Source organism: Geotrypetes seraphini, chromosome 17, assembly GCF_902459505.1.
Source record: "Geotrypetes seraphini chromosome 17, aGeoSer1.1, whole genome shotgun sequence".
In the NCBI taxonomy this organism is placed as follows: domain Eukaryota; kingdom Metazoa; phylum Chordata; class Amphibia; order Gymnophiona; family Dermophiidae; genus Geotrypetes; species Geotrypetes seraphini.
The window spans coordinates 48846410-48861839 of NC_047100.1; the positions used below are offsets into that span (position 1 = coordinate 48846410).

General features: G+C 43.9%; 1 protein-coding gene across 11 annotated transcripts in view; it reads right to left on the bottom strand.

Annotated features, from left to right (window-relative positions):
- LOC117351463 (acylamino-acid-releasing enzyme-like) overlaps positions 1-15430 on the bottom strand; it is a 162230-nt gene that overhangs the window by 142703 nt on the left and 4097 nt on the right. For 6 of the 11 annotated variants that reach the window (XM_033926771.1, XM_033926770.1, XM_033926773.1 and 3 more), the window contains exons 1-2: positions 9927-10007; positions 9290-9406 (exon numbers count right to left, since the gene is read on the bottom strand). The gene's annotated coding sequence lies outside the window, so the exon portion shown is untranslated. The other 5 variants (XM_033926763.1, XM_033926764.1, XM_033926767.1 and 2 more) reach the window with 5 other exon arrangements.

Sequence of the window (15430 nt, forward strand, 5' to 3'; positions counted from 1 at the left end):
CAATCAATATAAAGATAACATCCCAAGCTGACAACTTGTAAAGGTTCAATGTAGTCGTATAGAGATTGAACAGGATTGGGGAGATGCCTTAAATTATGCAGTTAAAATGTATTGCATGCACAATATTCCCACACTTTAGTAAAATGGCCTTACTGTTTTAGAATCAAGATGTTTGCAAGGAAGTTTCTTTATTTGCATTTTAACACTAAACAAACCTCACATGAATATCTACAATAATAAAATGCTAAGCGCATATGCGCACTCTTACTGGAGTGTTCCCTGATCCCTCATCTGTAGGTCCGTAGTCAGCAGAGAACGCATGCGCAAGTCTCCAGGATGTCTTCTGCCCCTGTGCTGTGCCAATAGTGGGGTTTAAAAGCCATGGTGTCGCCTCCTCTCACGAACCGCACCAGCATCGGAGAAGGGTTCCCCGCTGGCGGAGATCGTGAGAGGAGCTGCCGCGGTATCTGTAAACTTAAAAAAAAAACCTTTGGAACGTGGTAAGGGAAGAGGGGGGCCGATAAAGAAGAGGACTCAAGCGGCGAACCGCCACGGCACCTTTAAACTTAAAAAAAAAATTTGGCACGAGCAGACAAGACCGCGGGAAGGGGCTAAAAGACTAGCTAAAAATATAAAACGTTCACTACAGTTTCATAGTGAAGTGAAATGAAATAAACATCCATGTTTTTATAACTCCTTAAAATTCAGCATGGATGAAGTGGGAAGGAGAAGCTGCTGCCTGCTTAAACCACGTCGAGTGGGCTATTCCCCTATTTTCAGTGGCGCTTAACTGTACAAGGCAGTTGAAAATCCAGTGTGACCAATGTGGTATTGTCCAGGGGCAGAAGATATGCAAGCGCCAGCAACATGTAAAATCTTATTGCAGATTAGATAATTGCCCTCCAATTTTATTGAGAAACGCGCCTTTTACTTTTAAAGCTGAACTATTTAGATGGATTACATTCTTACTCAGAGGGTTTATTTCCAAATGAAATAGGCCATAAAGTTGTTACGCCTATCGTAAAAAATCAAAAAAGAGCCCATTACCTGTGAAACTAATTCTATAGCCAGTATCCCACTGTTTATAAAACTGATGGAGGGACTGGTAAATGCGGATTTGGTAAACTACCTAGATAAATTTGATATCCTCCATGATCATCAGTCAGGATTTCGTTCTGGCTATAGCACTGAAACTGTTCTTGCATCGTTAATAGATTATCTTTATAGACAGTTCAGCTTAGGTTTAAGTGTTTTGATTCTTCAACTAGATCTAAGTACTGCCCTCAATCTGGTAGATTGTCCTGCTTAGATACTATTGTCCTGCTTAGATACTATTGGAATCATTGGGAATGTTTGGAAGTGGTTTAAAGGCTTTTTGCAAAATAGGTCTTATCTGATAAGACCTATTTTGCAAAAAGCCTTTAAACCACTTCCAGTCTATTCAACTGGAAATATTCATATGTTTGGAGTAATCCCTCAGGAGTGCCACAGGGATTCCCATTATTGCCTACTCTCTGTAATATCTATTTGATCTCTATGGCCAATTTATTGCATGACTTGAAAGTAACATTTTTTTAATTTATGCAAACGATATTATCATACTCTTGCCAATGTCAGCTTTCTCAGAAAACATATAAGACCAGATTGCTGTTCTCCTAGCGCAGATAGAACATTGGAGGTGGTGGAGAGGAAAACGGTGACTGAGTTCAAAGAAGCATGGGATGAACACAGAAGATTTAGAATCAGAAAATAATATTAAAGATTGAACTAGGCCAGTTACTGGGCAGACTTGCACGGTCTGTGTCTGTGTATGGCCGTTTGGTGGAGGATGGGCAGGGGAGGGCTTCAATGGCTGGGAGGGTGTAGATGGGCTGGAGTAAGTCTTAACAGAGATTTCGGCAGTTGAAACCCAAGCACAGTACCGGGTAAAGCTTTGGATTCTCGCCCAGAAATAGCTAAGAAGAAAAAAAAAAAAAAATTTAAATTGAATCAGGTTGGGCAGAGTGGATGGACCATTCGGGTCTTTATCTGCCGTCATCTACTATGTTACTATGTAAACTCAAGCTTAATTCAGAAAAAAATAAATTTTTTCTTACAAGTCCATTGCAGATTAAAAAAGACCTTCAAATTGACAATCAGAATTTTGATATTGGCACCTCAATTAAGATCTTAGATTACTATTTAATATTAGAAGATCATACCGATCTTATGATTTAAAAAATGCTTTACAATCCTCTGGAAACTTCGAACTATTAAAAAATATTTTGATTTTGTTTCTTTTAGATTAATAGTTCAGTCCTTAATTCTATCTGCTCTTGACTATTGTAATGTCATCTACTTGGCATCTTATAAGAAAATTCTAAATCGTAATTGAGTAATGCACAACACTACAGTGCGCTTGATTTTTGGGTTACAAAAGTACGACCATGTCAGTCTCTTCTACTGGCAACTACATTGGTTGCCTTTCGAAGTGCAAATTCTCTTTAAATTTGGCTGCATTTGCTTTAAAACTCTTTTTGGCCTAGCTCCAGATACATTTTTATCCTCCCAATTTAAATTATACAAGTCGGATAAAAATACTAACAATATGTATAACAATATGTATAACAATACTAACTGTATGTTTAAACTAAATTAAACCTTAAGTTTATATACCGCATAATTATAGAGTTTGGCACAGTTTACAAGAGCTTGATATAGGAAGGAATAACATAATGGGTAAAAGCTTGTCATTATAAAATATTTTTAGATAAGACTTTTGCTTATCAGTTAGGGAAAATGAATTCCTGGCTAAGTTCTTTGATTCCTCAAACTCAATCATATCATGCCTTTAGAAAGTTATTGAAAACCTATTTGTTTGATAAGTTTGTATCATGATTATTGTCTTAACTTGTTTACATGTAAGTTTGCACTGATTGTACAGTCTTTTTTGTTTGTTAACCACCCGGAACTTAAGAATAAAGTTATTATTATTCTTCAGCGTCAGTGCCTTCAAACCTAACGGCACAAATAGGATCACATGAAAAGCAACCTATCTTTATCCAGTTAGGTATGAAAATACCAGAATTGAATATCGGCCAGCACCCGTATAACTACAAAATCCACTGAAGATCTAGATATTCAATGCTTGCACCCAGACACTTTGGGGGTTAGCACCCAAGAAAGGGATCTGGGTGTCATTGTAGACAATACAATGAAACCTTTTGCCCAATGTGCAGTGGCGGCCAAAAAAAGCAAACAAGATAATAGGAATTATTTAAAAAGGGATGGTTAACAAGACTAAAGCTATTAAATGCCTCTGTATCACTCCATGGTAGGGGGAATGATTTTATTTTCAATTTAGTGATTGAATTGTGTCAATTTTGAGAATTTACATCTGCTGTCTATATTTTGCATTGTTCAGGAAGAAATGCATTTGTTTCTTTTTCTCTGGGGTTGTACAGCGTACAGTCTTGAATCTTAGGATTTGTTTGCATATATTAGTACTTTTAGTTTTGGTCCCGTATTTGCATAGGGGTTTTCTGTGTTCTGGTAGGAATGGATGTTGATAAGCATACAGTGTGCTTTGTGTAGTTTAATATTGAGATTAACCATTATGTGTTGTTAATAAGATTATATTGTGTGTATACATGAAATATTAATGGAAAAAAATGGTGTTACAATTAGTACTATTATGGGGGTGGGGTCTGGGGAGAATATGGGGCGGGGTCTGGCCCCTCAACTTAACCTGTATTGTAGATTTCAGCCCCTTAATGTGACTGAGTTTTGACACCCCTGATCTAAGAGGAACCTGCAGATGTGGCTGTCTGAACGTATAGAAAATACAAAATGCACAAATATCTCAGAGGGAGTGTAATTTTATAATTAATATTTTTTGTTTTGACAGGGTATCCTCAGTGTGAGGTCTTGAACTGAAAAGAGCAACACTCCGAAGGAGATAAAAGCTCTAACGCTCCAAATTTTGGCCCCAATTAAAACAGCAGAGAACTTAACCACTGTAGGCTGCAAATTTGATTCAGTGCCTACATTCTCGCTATATATATTTTCTGCATGATACTCATAGGGTGTGCTTTTTATATTTTTTTCACTCAACGCATTGACTATTTAATTAGTGCACAAATGTTTATTTAAATAATATTCTTTGTAAAGAACAAATCAATTCACTCAACAATCAGTGTATCCAAAGACCCGTTATTCAAATAATTTCATATATAATTTTTTGGTCTCTATGGATGAATTTTTATATACTTGAAGAACATTTCATAGACTTCGGCAGTACCTTCTGTATGCAGTAAACTTTCCTCTATACAGAATATTGGCACCAAAATTCGTCATCAGTCTCACAATCAATAATCATATACTTATTAACTCTATTTATAATATATTAATACTGTAGCTGGCAAACTGCAGGCAAGGTGTCTGGGGTCAACGGTACAAGTAGATTCTTGTGAGCCGCCACGGGCCACACAAGGAGGTGATAATTTTAGCGTTTAGAATAAGGAACACCCTCAAAAGTCATAGGCACAGCTTCAATGAAATCAAGGCTTTTAATCTTCAAAACGAAAAAAAACCACAACTTATTTGTCAGGATTAATCAACAAAAAAAATCTCTCTTCCTCAGAGGTAAGTTTTCTTTAAAATTATAGTCCAGTTAGAGTCCATTACAAAAGAAAGGAAAACTTTTCAGCCAAAAACAAAACTTCAAAATAAAAGTCATTGTTTAGCTTCAGCATAGAGAAAATGCACTCTTTAGCATGAGTGAGCATTATTCAGTTCTTGAGACAAGGTAGGCAAAACAAACTTGCAATAAACTTCAGCAACATTCAGATACTTGCTTTTGTGAGGCAAACCTCCATAGGAGCATTCTCAGGAGCCAGCACAGCACTAGCTTCAGGGCTTATTTCCAACTCCATGGCAAGCGGCTCCTCACACAGACTGGAAGTTACTTCTCCAGCCTCTGCAAACTCCATAGCCTCAGGAGCTCCCAGCCCTGAGCACTGTGACCTCTCCTGCTGCTGTTCCTCTCTCTTCTGATTTTCTAGGAGCTGGTCTTCAGGGATAGCAGCTTGCAGCCCCGCCCCAACCCTCAGGTGGAAAGGATTTCTGGTGATTCCCTTTAAGACACAGAGGGGGATGGGAACCTACCACTGCTGCTCTCTTACTCCTTCTACAGGCCCCAGAAGGAAATTCAGTCTGAGATAGAAAATGGTGTATAAGGCAGATTATGGGCAGGGTCTGGATTAGCACTGGGACCTGCACTAGGGACACTCCTAGCAGGCATAGTCTGCTTATCACAATACTCATCTCAATCTACACAGGTGGGGGCTGGCACTCCAACATAGAAACTATGTTTCGCCCTAATCGGGCTTTATCAAGGACTAGTCATTAAGCTCATTATATTAACGGGTGCTAGAATATATGTCTGTCTGTCTTTGTGTCTTTCTCCCTCCCACTGTCTCTCTCTGGCCCCCTTTCTCTGTCTTTCTGACCCTCTCCCTTCCCCTCCAGGTCCCTGTGCAGCAGTAGCAGCATTTTCACCCACCCCCCTTCCCTACTCTTACCAGATGTGGCCTGCTCCTTTTGGTCCCTCCCCCATCCCTCCCGCGGTCTAGCCTGCTCAAAGGGCCCCCCTTCCCTTATTGAGTTTCCCGCAGGCAAGCCAAGCTTCTTACGTTTTTTTTTCCAGTCTGTTTCCCTCCCTCACATGGCTCGCGGCTGGAGTCTCTTTGGTGCGTCCCTGCCCGGCCCGCGGTCTGGCCTAATCCGGGCAAGTATTGCTGCGGCTCCTCACGATCCCCACCAGTGTCGGAAGCCTTCTCCGACGCTGGTGCGGCTCATGAGAGGAGCCAACACCGCTGGTGCGGCTCATGAGGGAGTCCACCGCTGGCAGCCATTCCTTTCTAGGTAAGTGCTGGGGACCCGCGCATGCGCACTCCTGCGGCCACGGAACTACATCTCACAGATTAGAGATCTTGGAAGCACGCAGTATGAGTGCACATACGCAGCTAGCTTTTTATTATATAGGATAATCCCCCTTAAGCTGAACAACTCATGCTAGCTAGCTGATAAAGCATTGAACGCAGGGAGCATGAGTCGTTCGGGTTAAGGGAGATTATCCTTGATAAAGCTTGATTAGGGCGAAACATAGTTTCTATGTCGGAGTGCCAGCCCCCACCCGTGTAGATTGAGATGAGTGTTAATCCTATATAATCTAATCTAATCTAAACCTTAAGTTTATATACCGCATCATCTCCATGAGAATGGAGCTCGACACGGTTTACAAGAACTTAAAATAGTGGGTAGAGAAGAAGAAAAAGGATTACATGAACTTATGTGTAGAAGGGGGGAGAGAAAGGGGGGAAGGATAGAGCTACAGTTTGCTGAAAAGCCAATAATAAAACGTAGCCGCGCATGCGCACTCCTGCCTGCGTGCTTCCATGATCCGTAGGTCCGTGGCAGGCAGGAGAGCGGCCCACACTGGAGCGCTGTGGCCGACCCAGGATCGTGGGAGGATGCGCCGCGCAAAATGCTCCACACGTACTGGAGGGGGAGGGACATACCGGTTCTGCATATACCGGCACAAACCTCCCTCCAGCGTTAGCAGCTGCAGCACGCTAAACAGGCTGCTTCGAGCTTTCTCCTGCCGTTGAGTCCCTCTGCCGCGTCAATGATGACGTCATCAATGACGCGACAGAGAGACTCAACGGCAGAAGAAAGCCGAAGCAGCCTGTTTAGCATGCTGCGGCTGCCAACGCTGGAGGGAAGTTTGATATTAAAGTCATCTCGCTGGGAGGGTCGTAGAGTCAGCGGGGGTTGGGCTGGGAGGGGAGAGAAGCGCCTGCCTCGGGTCCTTCAGGCAGCAGCAGCGTTTACAATTTGCTGCTGTTGCTGGCTTCAGGCCTTCCTCTCTGGCCGGTCCTGCCTACTTCCTGTTTTCATGAAGACAGGACCGGCCAGAGAGAAAGACCTGAAGCCAGCAACAGCAATGAATTGTGAATGCTGCTGCTGCCCAATGAAGTAGTTAAATGAGGAAAGGGAGCAGAGGGGGAGAGAATGGCTTGGAGGGAAGGAGGAAGGTATGCTAGACTAAGGGAAAAGGAAGGAGGAGATGGAGAGAGGCCATATGGAACAGAGAGAGAGGGCGGACACTGGATGGAAAGAGAAGAGAGGGGCAAGACAGAGGGTGAACAGTAGATGGAAGAGGTAGAGAGAGGAAGACACACCAAATGGAAGTGTGGAGGACAGGGGGAGCAGACGTTGGAAGGAAGTGGGGAGGAGAAAGAAAAAAGGCCACATGCAGGATTGAGGGAAGAGGATAGAGTTAGAAATAAAGATAGACAGACAGGGGGCCAGGGAAAGACACAAACAGAAAAAATGACAGCATCCAAAGAGAGAGAGACAAATAAAAAAAAAACCACAAAAGAAACAGACAGACATCTACTCTAGCACCCGTTAATGTAACGGGCTAAAACACTAGTATATTATAAATAGAGTTAATAAGTATATGATTACTGATTGTGAGACTGATGACGAATTTTGGTGCCAATATTCTGTATAGAGGAAAGTTTACTATATACAGAAGGTACCACCGAGGTCTATGAAATGTTCAAGAATATAGAGATTCATCAATAGAGACCAAAAAATTATATATGAAATTATTCAAATAATATAGCATATAAGAGGTACCCGATGATGGTGTACAGCCTATAGTGGTTAAGAAGTTCTCTGCTGTTTTATTAACTGGATCCAAAATTTGGAGTGTTAGAGCTTTTCTCTCCTTCGGAGTGTTGCTCTTTTCATCTCAAGACCCCACACTGACGATACCCCATCAAAAGAAAAAAATATTAATTATAAAATTACACCCCCTGTGAAATAATTGTGCATTTTGTATATTTCTCTGAAAAACGATTGGTCTATTTGGTTTTGGGGTCGGTGCTGGGACCGCTCCTGTTCAATATATTTATTAACGACCTGGAGACGGGGACAAAATGTGAGGTTATTAAATTTGCTGATGACACCAAACTCTGCAGCAGAGTTAGAACCACGGAAGACTGTGAAGACCTGCAAAGGGACCTAACGAGACTGGAAGAGTGGGCAAAAAAGTGGCAAATGAGTTTTAACATAGAGAAATGCAAGGTTATGCATGTAGGGAAAAAGAACCCGATGTTCAGCTACAAAATGGGGAGATCATTGCTGGGGTGAGCAACCTTGAAAGGGACCTGGGGGTGATGGTGGACACAACACTGAAAGCATCAGCACAGTGTGCAACAGCCTCAAAGAAAGCAAACAGAATGCTGGGTATCATTAAAAAGGGTATCATAACCAGGACGAAGGAAGTCATCATGCCGCTGTATCGTGCGTCCACATCTGGAGTACTGTGTCCAGTACTGGTCGCCGTACCTCAAGAAGGACATAGCAGTACTTGAGGGGGTCCAGAGAAGAGCGACTAAACTGATAAAAGGTATGGAAAACTTCTCATACGCTGACAGGTTGAAAATGCTGGGGCTGTTCTCCCTAGAAAAGCGGAGACTTAGAGGAGACATGATAGAAAAACCTTCAAAATCCTGAGAGGCATAGAGAAGGTAGACAGGGACAGATTCTTCAGACTGTGGGGAACCACAAGTACAAGGGGTCACTCGGAGAAACTGAGAGGGGACAGGTTTAGAACACATGCTAGGAAGTTCTTTTTTACCCAGAGGGTGGTTGACACATGGAACGCACTTCCGGAGGTTGTGATAGGCCAGAGCACATTACAGGGATTCAAGGAATGTTTAGATAGGTTCCTAAAGGAGAAGGGGATTGAGGGGTACAGATAGAAGTAGAGGTAGGTTATAGAAATGGTCAGGAACCACTTCACAGGTCATAGACCTGATGGGCCGCCGCGGGAGTGGACCGCTGGGTGCGATGGATCTCTGGTCTGACCCAGTGGAGGCAACTTCTTATGTTCTTATGTAGTTGTTTGAACATATAGACAGGGTAGCTTAGTTCCTGCTGAACCTGTTTCTCCAGGATTGTGGCTCTGCCTCTGTTGCTGAGAAAGGCAAGTCAGAGTATCCCATGTGTCTTTTGTATGATCCGGAAGAATCTGACCTAGTTAATTCTGAATATCTTGGATGCTGAGTTCTGCTGTCAAAATTAAGGCATAGGAAAAGTAGGCAAGTACCTATGGACCAAACATTAAGGCATGCCATCTGAATTTGCTCCAGTAAGCTGTTGCCCAGCAAGCAAGAATAGGGAAAATCTACAGCCACTTCCAGTCACAGAAGCCTTTTTGCCTCTTTCCCAGTACCTTGTCAGTTGTTCTCCAGCTTGCAGAAGGAATCCTTTCTGTTAGCATTCCTTTGCAATCAGAATCTTGAAGGTCCTGCAATTCTGAGATCCCCAGTCCCCATGCAATTTATTTAGACTGTAAAGAAAGCAAAAGCAGTAGCAAGTAAAAATTGCTGCTCGAGTATTCCTTGAAAGTACAGTAGAAAAGAAAGCAGGCTAATATTATGATAGGGAAGTGAAAGGGAGATTTACAAAGTATTTTATTATTGCAGGGGACCCAAAATGGTTGTTTAACTATGGTCCAATGAAGGGTTAATTCTGCTCCAGGCACAAGAGAACATATTTGGCTGAAGTCCTGTAAGTTGTGCATGCTCTGAATTTTTACAGCCAGACTCTTATATAGTGTTAAAACAGTCAGCAACTATTGCTGCTTGCAAATGATTACTGAAAGAAACCTTTTAACATGTGTTTCTGTAAATGGCAGATAAATCCATGCACACTCACTTTTTAGAAAGTAAACAGAAACCCTCTGCAAAGGAACGCCAATCTGCTTTAGTGCTTAGTCTCAAATGATCCCTGTACAAGCACAAGCTTTCTATCATCGAACACACTTGGCATGCTGATAAGTCTCGCTCTGCATGCACATAAATCCCTACCTGTATTAAAAACCTAGAAAGAACACGGAAGCCAAAATATAGTTGTTGCAGAGATTCTTCCATTTACTTTTACAACACTTCAGCACAGCTACTCCCAGACTCCCCCTAGTGGGTGTTTTCATGTATCCTCACCCTGCTGAGAACATTTGAAGGCCTCTCTCTTTGATTTTGTTCCCTTTGGGTGTTGGTCATTTGTCACAACTTTTAGTGAGATTTGCCAAAAATTATCCTTTAAAGGCTAGATTCACAAAGCAAACCGATCGTGTACCGATAGGTTTGCGACCCGATTTTACTCAGGCCCGATTCACTTACCTCTCTGCTGACCACCCTCCGATCTACACATGCAAATGAGGGGAACGGCATGCAAAGTAGGCAGGGACGCGATTCACTAACCAAAACCCTGCAACACCGACTGGGCTGACCGATCACAAACAAGCTCTTTCCGACTGCCCTGCCTTCTGCTATAAGCCACAATCTCCTGCCTGCCGCCCACCCTGCTCAGCCCCGATTCTCCTGCCTTTCTGCAGCTCTGCTCTTGCCGCCCTGACTGTTGCTGGCTCTTAAAAAGCCTCGGCTATCTCACATGCTTCTCAGGGCAAGCTCTCCTCCCTAGCTGAAAGTTTTTTTGCGAGCCCGTTTTACTCTCCCGTGTCCCAGGCTAGCCTGCCCTTCCCCGCAATGCAGCCTCACTTCAAACCCACAGGTTAAAACCACGGGCTTGCACGGGGAAGGGCACGCTAGCTTGGGAAACGGGAGAGTAAACAGGCTCGCGAAAAGTTTCACAGCTCTCAAAAAAAAAAAATCTCCCTCCTCTGCTCGCAGGCACCCAACCCCATTTCACGCTGGAGTGAGGAAACAGCAGTTCCCCTTGTCTTCTTGTAACCCCCTTGTCTTCTTGTGCCTTAAGGTTATCCCAGTGTTTCCTATTTGCAAGTGGGGGTGAACCTCAGCTACTAAATTGCTGCAAACCTGTTTATGTTCAGAATCCCATGGAAAGCATGCACAGACCATCTACAGGCAAACAAGATGGTCTGTGCATGTGTCAGGATCGCTCTTCTGTGATCCGTGGGGTCAGTATGGGGCGGATGTCCGATTGGGCTAATTTGCATGGAGACTAATGGTGAATCAATCGGCTGGCCAGTGATTGCATAGGAAGAGACACGGATCAGAAAGTTAAGGTGGGCTTAGTGAATCTAGCCTTAAGAAACTTAACAGGATGTGAAATATATTTTAAATGATTTAGTCATGCAGTGTATAAAGCAATTTTCTAACCTTTCTGCACAGCTAAATGAACGTTTACCCAGATGAATAGGGCTTCAGAACACTGTCCAGAACTCTGATAATGCACCTACTGTTAAGGAAAGTGAGTGATCCTGTGGATAAGAACTCTCAATGGAGTGCATAAAGATTTAATCTTATCAAGCATCCCTCCATTTCCCTCTCCCCATATCTCTGCTCTTCCCATGTCCAGCATACCCTCTTCTCTGTCCCCATCCTCATCCCATGTCTAGCATCCCCACCCCCATCTTGCAGCCTTATCTGAGGAACACTGACTCTTTTAGACAACTTGGTGCCCAAACATTTTGGGGGCCACAGGAAGGAGCTGAGGTTCCTGAACCACCTTAAGGTGACATCAAGGTGATATTTCTGGAGATGCTCAGATCAAAAGGTCAAAATAATAATAATAATAATAATTTTATTCTTATATACCGCCATACCCAATGAGTTCTAGGCGGTTCACATCAATTAGATTAGGATCCGCATTGACATGCAGATTTACAACAATTTATTAGATTAACAACAAAATTAGCCGAGCTTGGCAGTTGAAGAAGGAAGAGGGTAGAAGAGTGGGGAGAAAGAAGCGATCGTGAAGGGGGAGATGAGCCAAGAGAAGGCCAGGCGATTGCCGGAAGGGGACGGTTAAGGGTCTTGTTTGCTGAATAGGTGAGTTTTGAGTAGTTTTCTGAAGCCGAGGTAAGTGGGGGCCTCGAGTATCATTTGGGCTAGCCATGGGTTCAGCTTGGCTGCTTGGAAAGCGAAGGTTTTGTCTAGGAATCTTTTGAGATGACACAGCTTTAGTGAAGGGTAGGCGAACAGCTGAATTCTGCGGGATTTCTTGTTGGTGCAGTGAAGGATAAAGTGGGGATTGATGTATCTTGGCGAAAAGCCATTTACCGATTTGTAGCAGAAGCATGCGAATTTGAAAAGCACTCTGGATTCGAATGGTAGCCAATGGAGTTGGTGGTAAAAAGGGGTAATATGTTCCCATTTCTTTAGGCCATAGATGAGGCGAACGGCGGTGTTTTGGATCATTTTTAGTCTCCTGGTAGTTTTCTTTGTGGAGTTCAGGTAGATTATATTGCAGTAGTCTAGAATGCTGAGAATGGAGGATTGCATTAATAGGCGGAAAGAGGTGTCATCGAAGTATTTTTTTTATGGTGCGGAGTTTCCAAAGTGCCGAGAAGCATTTCCTGACTATGAGGTCGGTGTGATTTTCTAAGGATAAATTTTTGTCCAAGGTTTTTAAGGTATGTTCGAGGGGGAAAGTCATTCCTTTCAGTTGAATTGTAGTGTCCCTGATTTTATCTTTGGGGGTGGCTAGAAAAAATTTTGTTTTGTCAGGGTTTAGTTTCAGCCTGAATGATAGCATCCAGAGTTCAATCTGATTGAGGATGTTTGTAATGTAGTCGAGTAGTTCTGGTGAGAAACTGGTTAGAGGAATGGCTATTGTGATATCATCTGCGTAGATGAAAAATTTGAGCTTGAGGGTATGTAGGAGGTTACCTAGGGAGGCCAGGTAGATATTGAACAGAATGGGGGATGGGGGGAGCCCTGCGGGACACCGTAGATGTTGTCCCAGCTATATGAGGAAGAGTTGTTCTTGAGTACCTTGTAGGATCTATTTTTTAGGAACCCCTGAAACCAGTTGAGGACCTGATCAGAGATGCTAATGTGTGCCAGGCATTCCAGGAGGATGGTGTGGTCGACCAGGTCAAAGGCACTGCTCAGATCTAGTTGTATGATTAAGGCACTAGAGCCTTGACTGAAGAGCGTGTGGAGATGGTCGAGGAGGGCGGCTATGATGGTTTCAGTGCTGTGGTCCGCGCGAAAGCCTGATTGATTGTCGCTTAGGATGTTGAATTTTTCTAGGTATGTGGAGAGTTCAGCCTTTACCATCCCTTCTGCTATTTTGGTGAATAGGGGATGCTTGCAATCGGTCTGTAGTTTAATGGGGAATTTGGTGATTCTTTTGCGTTTTTTATTGGAGCACATAGAGGTAAGTAAGGAGGATGTCCTCAAACAGATAGACAGGTTAAAATGCGGTAAATCACCGGGCCCGGACGGGATCCACCCAAGGGTTCTGAAGGAACTAAGACAAGAAATAGCGGGCACAATCCAGCATGTTTGCAACCTATCCTTGAAAACTGGTGAGGTACCAGAGGACTGGAAATTGGCGAATGTCACACCTATCTTCAAGAAGGGATCGAGGGGTGACCCCGGGAACTACAGGCCGGTGAGCCTGACTTCAATTATAGGGAAGATTGTGGAAGCTATGATCAAGGACGGCATTTGCGAGCACATCGAGAGGAATGGCCTACTGAGAAAAAGCCAGCACGGATTCTGTAAGGGAAGGTCGTGCCTAACGAACCTTCTGTACTTCTTTGAGGGAATAAGCAGTCGGGTGGACAATGGGGAACCCATAGACATCATTTACCTCGATTTTCAAAAGGCTTTCGACAAGGTGCCACATGAAAGGCTGCTTAGGAAGCTGTGGAACCACGGGGTGGGAGGGGATGTGCACAGATGGATCAAGCACTGGTTGTCGGGTAGACTGCAGAGGGTCGGAGTGAAGGGCCAATATTCTGACTGGCGGGGAGTCACGAGCGGTGTGCCACAGGGATCGGTGCTGGGGCCGTTACTCTTCAACATATTTATCAAGGATCTGGAAAAGGAGGCAAAGTGCGAGGTTATAAAATTTGCAGACGATACCAAACTGTGCGGTAGAGTTAGGTCCAGGGAGGAGTGTGAGGACCTGCAAAGGGACCTGGACAAGCTGGAAGACTGGGCAAACAAATGGCAAATGCGCTTTAACGTGGAAAAATGCAAGGTCATGCATATAGGGAAAAAGAACCCATTGTTCAACTACAAATGGGGGGGGGGGGCATTGTTGGGAGACAGCAGACTTGAGAGAGACTTGGGTGTGCTGGTGGATGCATCACTGAAGCCATCTGCACAGTGCGCAGCAGCCTCGAAAAAAGCCAACAGGATGCTGGGCATCATAAAGAGGGGCATAACAACAAGGACGCGGGAAGTCATCATGCCATTGTATCGAGCGATGGTGCGTCCACATCTGGAATACTGCGTTCAGTATTGGTCGCCACACCTCAAGAAGGACATGGCGGTACTTGAGAGAGTCCAAAGGAGAGCAACGAAACTGGTAACAGGGCTGGAACACTGCCCATACGCCGAGAGGTTGGATAGGCTGGGGCTCTTCTCTCTGGAAAAAAGGAGGCTCAGGGGAGATATGATAGAGACCTTCAAGATCATGAGGGGCATAGAGAGGGTGGATAGGGACAGATTCTTCAGACTGAAGGGAACAAGTACGAGGGGGCATTCGGAGAAACTGAAGGGAGATAGGTTCAAAACAAATGCAAGGAAGTTTTTTTTCACCCAAAGGGTCGTGGACACTTGGAATGCGCTACCGGAGGAAGTGATCAGGCAGAGTACGGTACAGGGATTCAAACAGGGATTGGACGGATTCCTGAGGGATAAAGGGATCGTGGGATACTGAGGGAGGAGCTGGGATGTAACACAAGTATAGAAAGCTAACCAGGTAATAAGTATAGAAACCCAACAGGTCGTGCATGTGCAAGACCGGAGGGTTAGGACTACGATGGGAAGATAGGACTTCAATGAGAAACCAAGGTGGCAAGGGAGCCCCTTCTGGTGATTCAGACAGGTCGTGACCTGTTAGGGCCGCCGCGGGAGCGGACTGCCGGGCAGGATGGACCTATGGTCTGACCCGGCAGAGGCACTGCTTATGTTCTTATAGTAGGGGTAATCATGATGTGACCTTGCTCTGGCGGGAAGTTTCCTGTGGACAATAGGGAGTTAACCCATGTCATCATGTTTGCTTTGAAGAGGCTCGGGGCAGTTTTCATGATGTTTGGTGGGCAGGTGTCCAATTTGCAGAAGGAGAGGGTGTATTTGTTGCAGTAAGTATTAAAGGTTTGCCAGTCTATTGTTGAGAATTGTTTCCAGCTAAGGTCTGTTTTGTATCCTGGGTCTGGGTTAGATATGCCCGGGTCTGGGAGAATGGGGAACAGTTCGAAGGGATTGGACCTGGTAGGTAAAGTTGATCTTAATTTTTGAATCTTGGTGTTAAAGAAGTCTGCAAGGGAATTGGCGGTTAGAGTGGATTCTTCATGGATGTTTGTGATGGTTTCGATGTTGTATAGGTCATTAACCAATTTAAAGAGGTTACTACTGTTGTTTTTAATGTT